The sequence below is a fragment of the Malaclemys terrapin genome, chromosome 2 (assembly GCF_027887155.1).
Source record: "Malaclemys terrapin pileata isolate rMalTer1 chromosome 2, rMalTer1.hap1, whole genome shotgun sequence".
NCBI classification, from domain to species: Eukaryota; Metazoa; Chordata; order Testudines; family Emydidae; genus Malaclemys; species Malaclemys terrapin.
In genome coordinates this window covers 69,049,167-69,056,105 of record NC_071506.1, presented here as the reverse complement: position 1 = coordinate 69,056,105, position 6,939 = coordinate 69,049,167, and positions in this window count along the sequence as shown.

Sequence of the window (6,939 nt, the reverse complement as noted above, 5' to 3'; positions counted from 1 at the left end):
TGTGCCATTGGTGAGTTACATAACCTTGGACAAGTGTTTTCACCTGTCTATTTACTGTTTACTCTTGGTGACAGGGCCTGTCTCTCACTATGTGTTTGCATAGTGTTAAGTATACTGGAATCCCACTCTCAGTTAGGGCCTCTGGGTGCTGCTGTAATAAATAACAATAATAATAACAAAGTCAATGGGATTTTTGCCTGATTAAATAGAAAGGACTGCAGGATTTGCTACCACTCAAGGACCTAGTTATTCCGTCAGTTGCATGTGCAACTCCCAGTAATGTTAATAGGAACTGTACCAGCTCCATCGAAGGAATAATCAGGAGAAGTTTTCTTTCCTATGCCAAACCTAGTACCTGACCCAATTAAGCATAATTCCATAAGTAATTCTTCGGCTGGGCAGCTCATGACCAGTATTAATAAACTTTTAAAAACTTTGAGATCACTAATTTTTAGCAGGCATTTTTGGAGGGAGGGAGTAAAGTTTGCTAAAACTTCTCAGAGCATCTTCTTCATTATAAAACTAGAAGAGAACTGCTTTTAAAGCATCTCTTTCCTCTGGTGACACAATTATGATATCATTCTGAAGGTAGCTACCCTTTTCTCCTGCCAATTTTCAGTCATTTAGGACACCAGGCAGAGCATTAGGGAAAATGAAAGATACTTGGTCAAGTCAATTTCAGACACTAGAAGACAAAATATATTCTGTCTCTAAGGAAAGTACATCAGAAGTCCTAACTGTTAGCTTATCAGAAAAGAAAAGTTAAAATAGCCCTGCCAGTGTAACACCAATAGATCCTGGTCATCAGCAGGCAGAATTAAATCTGGGACCTCTAAAGCTTAGTGCATGAGTCACATGGCTATTAGCTAATGCTGTAGCAGGCTCATTAATCTCTAAGTGGTCTCAGTGCCACTAGCGGGGACAGAGCACCACATCCAGGAGGTGTGTGGGCTACACAAGGACTCAGGAGAATCTAAGTTTTTCTTTCTGGAAAGGGTAACAATTAATAAATATAACAGGGTTTGTGGGTGATCTAATATTAAAAATGGAATCTGAATAAAATTGCTAGTGTTAATAGTTTGGGTGAATAACCTGGTTAATTTGGGCTGTTTTCAAATTGTCTCAAAGGTTAAGAATAGGGCTGTCAATAAATTGCAGTTAACTCACAATTAACTCCAAAAATAAATCATAATTAAGAAATTAATCATGATTAATTGCAGTTTTAATCACACTTTTAAACAATAATTGAATACTAATACCAATTGAAATTCATTAAATATTTTTGGATATTTTTCTACATTTTCAAATATATTGATTTCTATTACAACACAAAATACAAAGTGTGCCGGCCTTACTTTATATTGTTATTTTTGACTACAAATATTTGCACTGTGAAAATGATAAACAAAATAAATAGTATTTTTCAATTCACCTCATACAAGTAATGTAGTGCAATCTCTTTATTGTGAAAGTGCAATTTACGAATATAGATTTTTTTTGTTACATAACTGCACTCAAAAACAAAACAATGGGAAACTTTAGAGCCTACAAGTCCACTCAGTCCTACTTCTTGTTCAGCCAATCGCTAAGACAAACAAATGTGTTTACATTTATGGGAGATAATGCTGCTGGCTTCTTATTTACAATGTCACCTGGAAGTGAGAACAGATGTTTTCATGGAACTTTTGCAGCCAGCGTTGCAAGGTATTTATGTGCCAGATGTGCTAAACATTTGTATGTCCCTTCATGTTCAGCCACCATTCCAGAGGACATGCTTCCGTGCTGATAATGCTCATTAAAAAAAATAATGTGTTAATTAAATTTGTGACTGAACTCCTTGAGGGAGAATTGCATGTTTGTTGCTCTGTGTTTTACCTGCATTCTGCCATATATTTCATGTTATAGCAGTCTCGGATGATGTGTACCAGAACCGAGGGGAACAAATTTCACCAAGATCACTTTTCATTGTTACATTAATTTGTTTTCACTCCTTGATTATCATGGCAATGTTAAAGTTGGGTCCTTGCTTATGGAAACTTGCTCGCATATTTAACAAAGGTAATTTCTGGTTGGCATAGTGATTCAGCAGCAAGATACTATATAAAGCTTTGGTGAGCATTTTATTAAGTTTCTATAGAGGCTATTACCTTAGTGTTCTTTATGATGAGCTAAAGCTACCCAATTATCAGTGAGATCTAACCAAATGGGTGATCACTGCTGATTCCTGGGGGTGAGAGATATTTCCCCATATGCTGAGTTAAAGGTGACTGGGATAAGAGAAATATAGTAAAAAACATGCAGAAAAACTGGAAACATTTTGTTTCAAGAAACAGATTATTGCCATACCTTGTTAATGCTCTGTAATGTTGAAAAAAAAAAAAGAAAGGAAATAAGTCAATTCACAGCTATTGTCATAAGGCTGAAATAGCTTTTTTCAAAATGATAAATCTATCCTTTAATTTTTATTGTAGAGTCAAAGTGACAAATCTCAAGGGAAAAATAATAACTCTTTCATCTTTAAAGCCTTGGATATGTGTGGCAATATACTTTGTGCATTCATATGCTCCTGAAAAGCCAGTTGAAGGTAATCTATTTTCCTTTCATAAAGAAAAATCAAGGCAGCCAACATTTGCTCAGAAGAATCAACTCACTGCTCTACAGCCAAAATGCTTCTGAAATAAATGTAGTCAAACTTTACTAATTCTGGGTCACTGAGAATGAAAATGATGCTTAAAATTGTTGATTGGCTCTAGTTTTCAAGATATGCTATTGGGTCAGTATATACAACCTTTGACTTGGGAATGGCGGAGGATAAGTGAGTTATAAAGGGAAGGGATCTCAATTTAAACCAGAAATGACTAAAATACATCTTTGACTGGGTCTATGAATAAATCTATGACTGGTTTTGGACAGTACTTGCTTTTTAGGCAAAACAATGAATGATGCAATGTGAAGCTGGTATTGCGTCATACATGATATGAATTGCATCATGTTATTCCCAGAAGTCATGGATGATACAATCATAACGAAGCTTACATCACTCTGCTGAACAAATTGCCCTATATCAGCTCTAGAAATCATCCAGTGTCGTGCTCTCTTATTTGTCAGTGTTTGATTTTGCAAAGGGAATCTATGCCTTTTGCAGTGCCAATGATTTGGAGAGAGCCAACAGATCATACCAGCAATTGTTACTTCTGCATGGTGCCTCCAGTTGGGAAAGGTGTGTCAAAGAAGAAAAAGTGGACTGTGCATTATCCAAACATTCCATCAGCTATACGCCCAGTACTCCATGGAGAAGGACTGCCGGTTCCTGATGCACCAGAATCATTCTCACTTGAGTCAGATGAGGAAGAGGAAGAGGATGAAACTTCTGGTCCTGAACCATCAATGTCACAGGACCCACATTTTCTCCCATCCTCCTCCTCTGAACCACACCTCATAACACAAGGTGAACTGAATGACCTTGTCAGGGATTTCGAACTACCCAAGAGTAAGGCAGAGCTGTTGGGCTCCAGACTACAGCAGTGGAATCTCCTGGCAGGTGAGGTTAGGGTTTCCATGTTCCGTGACCGTCAAAAGGATCTTGTCCCATTCTTCTTCATGGAAGGTGATCTTGTAGCATGCAACAACATCGATGGTGTGATGGCAGCCCTCAACATCGTTCACGATCCAGATGAGTGGAGACTGTTCATTGATTCATCGAAGATGAGTCTTAAAGCTGTTTTACTGCATAATGGCAATGTTTTGCCATCAATTCCAGTTGGTCAGGCAGTCCATATGAAGGAAACCTATGACAACATGAAACAACTTTTGAGGTGCATAAACTATGACCAACATCGGTGGCAGCTTTGTGGCGATTTGAAGGTTGTTGCTCTCTTGCTTGGTCTGCAGACTGGATACACAAAGTACTGCTGTTTTCTCTGCGAAAGGGATAGTCGTGTAAGAGATTCCCACTACATCAAGAAAGATTGGCCACTCCGACAGTCATTGGAGCCTGGCAGGAAAAGTGTTCAGCATCCACCACTTGTTGAATCAAGGAAGATTTTGTTACTACCCTTAAACATCAAGCTGGGTCTGATGAGGAACTTTGTCAAGGCCATTGACAAAACACAAGCAGTTTTCAAGTACTTCCGTGGAAAATTTCCAAGGTTAAGTGAAGCTAAGATAAAGGAAGGTGTCTTTGTTGGTCCTCAGATTCGTGAACTTCTTCGAGATGATGCATTTGATCATGCACTGCGTGGCAAGGAAAAGACGGCATGGAAAGCCTTCCAGCTAGTGGCAATAAATTTTCTCGGAAACAACAAGGCAGACAACTACAGGTTGTTGGTGGAAAACCTCCTCAAGGCATACAAAAGCCTTGGTTGCAACATGTCACTAAAGATACATTTTTTGCACTCTCATCTAGATTTTTTTCCATCGAACTGCGGAGCAGTGAGCGACGAGCACGGCAAGCAATTTCACCAGGACATTGCAACAATGGAGAAATGCTATCAGGGCAAATGGAGCCCATCAATGCTTGTAGACTATTGCTGGACAGTGACAAGAGATGCTCCATTTAATGAATACAAGAGACAAGCCAAGAAGCGCCAAGTAGACACTGACTAGGACTAAACTATGTACATAATAGTTTTTTGCCTTTTGTTTCATAATAAATTTTATATAACCCTTTTGCTGATTTTTAAAGTGTTACATAAACAGGACAGGTGAAATATTATCATGTAAAGCAACCATAAACACATGAAAAGTCCTAGGTTTACAATTTATGATTAAAACTCTACTATCTACACAATATACATAGACATAAAATGTAAAAACTTAAATATCTTAGAAACAGTAGCCAGTTGTTTTAATTGTCATATTTGAATTCAGCACATCAAAATACATAATAAATAGCACATTTTATCTCTGAAGCAGACGACTTCTCAAAAATTGTAGACCAGTGCTATCAAAGCACTCAGAATAAACTTGAACCAGTTAATTTTCACAGGATGAGGATCCCAAATTATTCTTGGAGAATTCACTTAAAGTTCCATGAAAATGTCTTTAAAAAAGACCTGGCACATGTTAGCTAATGGGTTGGATTCTGGGTGAGGTCATCTTCTCCTATAAGATGCGGTTTAATATTAAACTAGATTCCAGACCTTGAGCATGGAACAAAGAGCTGAGCAAAGACAATTCCAACAGGTTAGTTTTGTTCTCTAATAAGGCAGGAATATTGTCCTACAATCAGTTTATGGATATTGCATTCTGCTGTACTACGATTGGCTCTCACTCAGTGCAGCTCCCTCTCGATCTCCCATGGGGGGTCATTAGGCATTCAGAAGTAGTTTTCTTCCTGTACTGATCGTCATTAGATCATGTTCTCTTGCAAGGAGATCAGTGGGAAGCACACAATTTAGAGAAGCAGATCCCCAGCCTCCAATCCCCCTTAAACAAATAACCTGTATATTTAGTTAAGGGCATGAAGACAGATGTCCTTGGGAGGATGTCCTGTATGATTGACTTTTCCCTTCCAGATGTTCTCCTGTTGTTTTATTGTAGGATTTGTCCCACTCTTCATAGTGTAGAGAGAAAGAGAGAGACAGAGAGAGTGGGAGCAAGGGAAATAAAAATAAACACGCTTCTACCTTTCATTCACATGTTATTTGAATGTCAAAATCGCAATCTCATTTGCATTTTTCCATTTTTTTTCAAAACACCTTAAAACAAGTCAAGCTTAAAACCATTCAGATTGGCATAGCACATATTAGGCGTCTTTCTGCCTGGATAGAAATAGTTTCCTGGAGAAAGATGATTGGGAGATCTACAATAAACCTGAAGGCATATTGTGATATATATTCTGATATTTTATGGTCACACTATTTTGGAGGTGATGTAATAAATAATACAGCAAACTATGAGGTACTGTGTAATTGCTTATCAGCTTCATCCTCAACTAAAAATGGAAGATATGTTGATCAATGACTTTTTCTAGAACAAATCAATTACTCAATTAATATAGTTAAGCTAGTCTTTTTTCAAGTATCAGAGGGTTAGTCTGAATCTGTAAGAAGCAACAGAGGGTCCCGTGGCACCTTTAAGACTAACAGAAGTATTGGGAGCATAAGCTTTCGTGATAAGAACCTCACTTGCATCTGAAGAAAGCTTATACTCCCAATACTTCTGTTAGTCTTAAAGGTGCCACAGGACCCCCTGTTGCTAGTCTTTTTTATAGGTTCTAACATGCAGAGGGTCCAATATGCAAGTATGCTGGACTTGATTGTCATTTAATTGCAGTTTTACAACAATGTAAGTCCATTTATTTAGCATTTCTATTAGAGCTATTCAGAAAAAAAAATCATGTTGTTGAAAAAAATTCATCCTGAACCAAGATGAAAAGTTAAAACTGTTAAAAAAAATTTCAGGATGGTTTTTTTGCAGGAAGGGATCCCTTAAAGTAAACATAGGAACACAGAGATTGCTATGATGGATCAAACTAGAGGTCCATTTAGTCCAGTATCCTGTCTCTAAAAGAGGCCAGTAGCAGCTGCCTCTGAGGAAAGTGGAAGAAAGCCTGCAGAAGACAGTTGTAGAATAATTTTCCCACAAGAAAGGTTTCTTCTTAACTCCAATTAGATAGAGATTGGCTTATGGCCTGAAGCATGATGCACTGTTTTAAATGATATTGCTTGATATTGTATCCAATAACTGTTTCTAGGGACATTATTATACTGTGTATGTGTAGGCGGCGTATATCTCTACCTGTCAGAACTAAATAGCCATACAGCAGAAATAAAAAATTATAAATGGTTTCTCTTATCTGTATTATGATTGCATGCAAAGGCCCCAATCAGAATGGTGGATCTATTGTGCTAGGTACTGTGCAAAACACAGAATAAAAGAGGGTCTGCTCCCCAAAGATATTAAGAGTCTAATTAAGACAAAATGCAACAAGTGGAT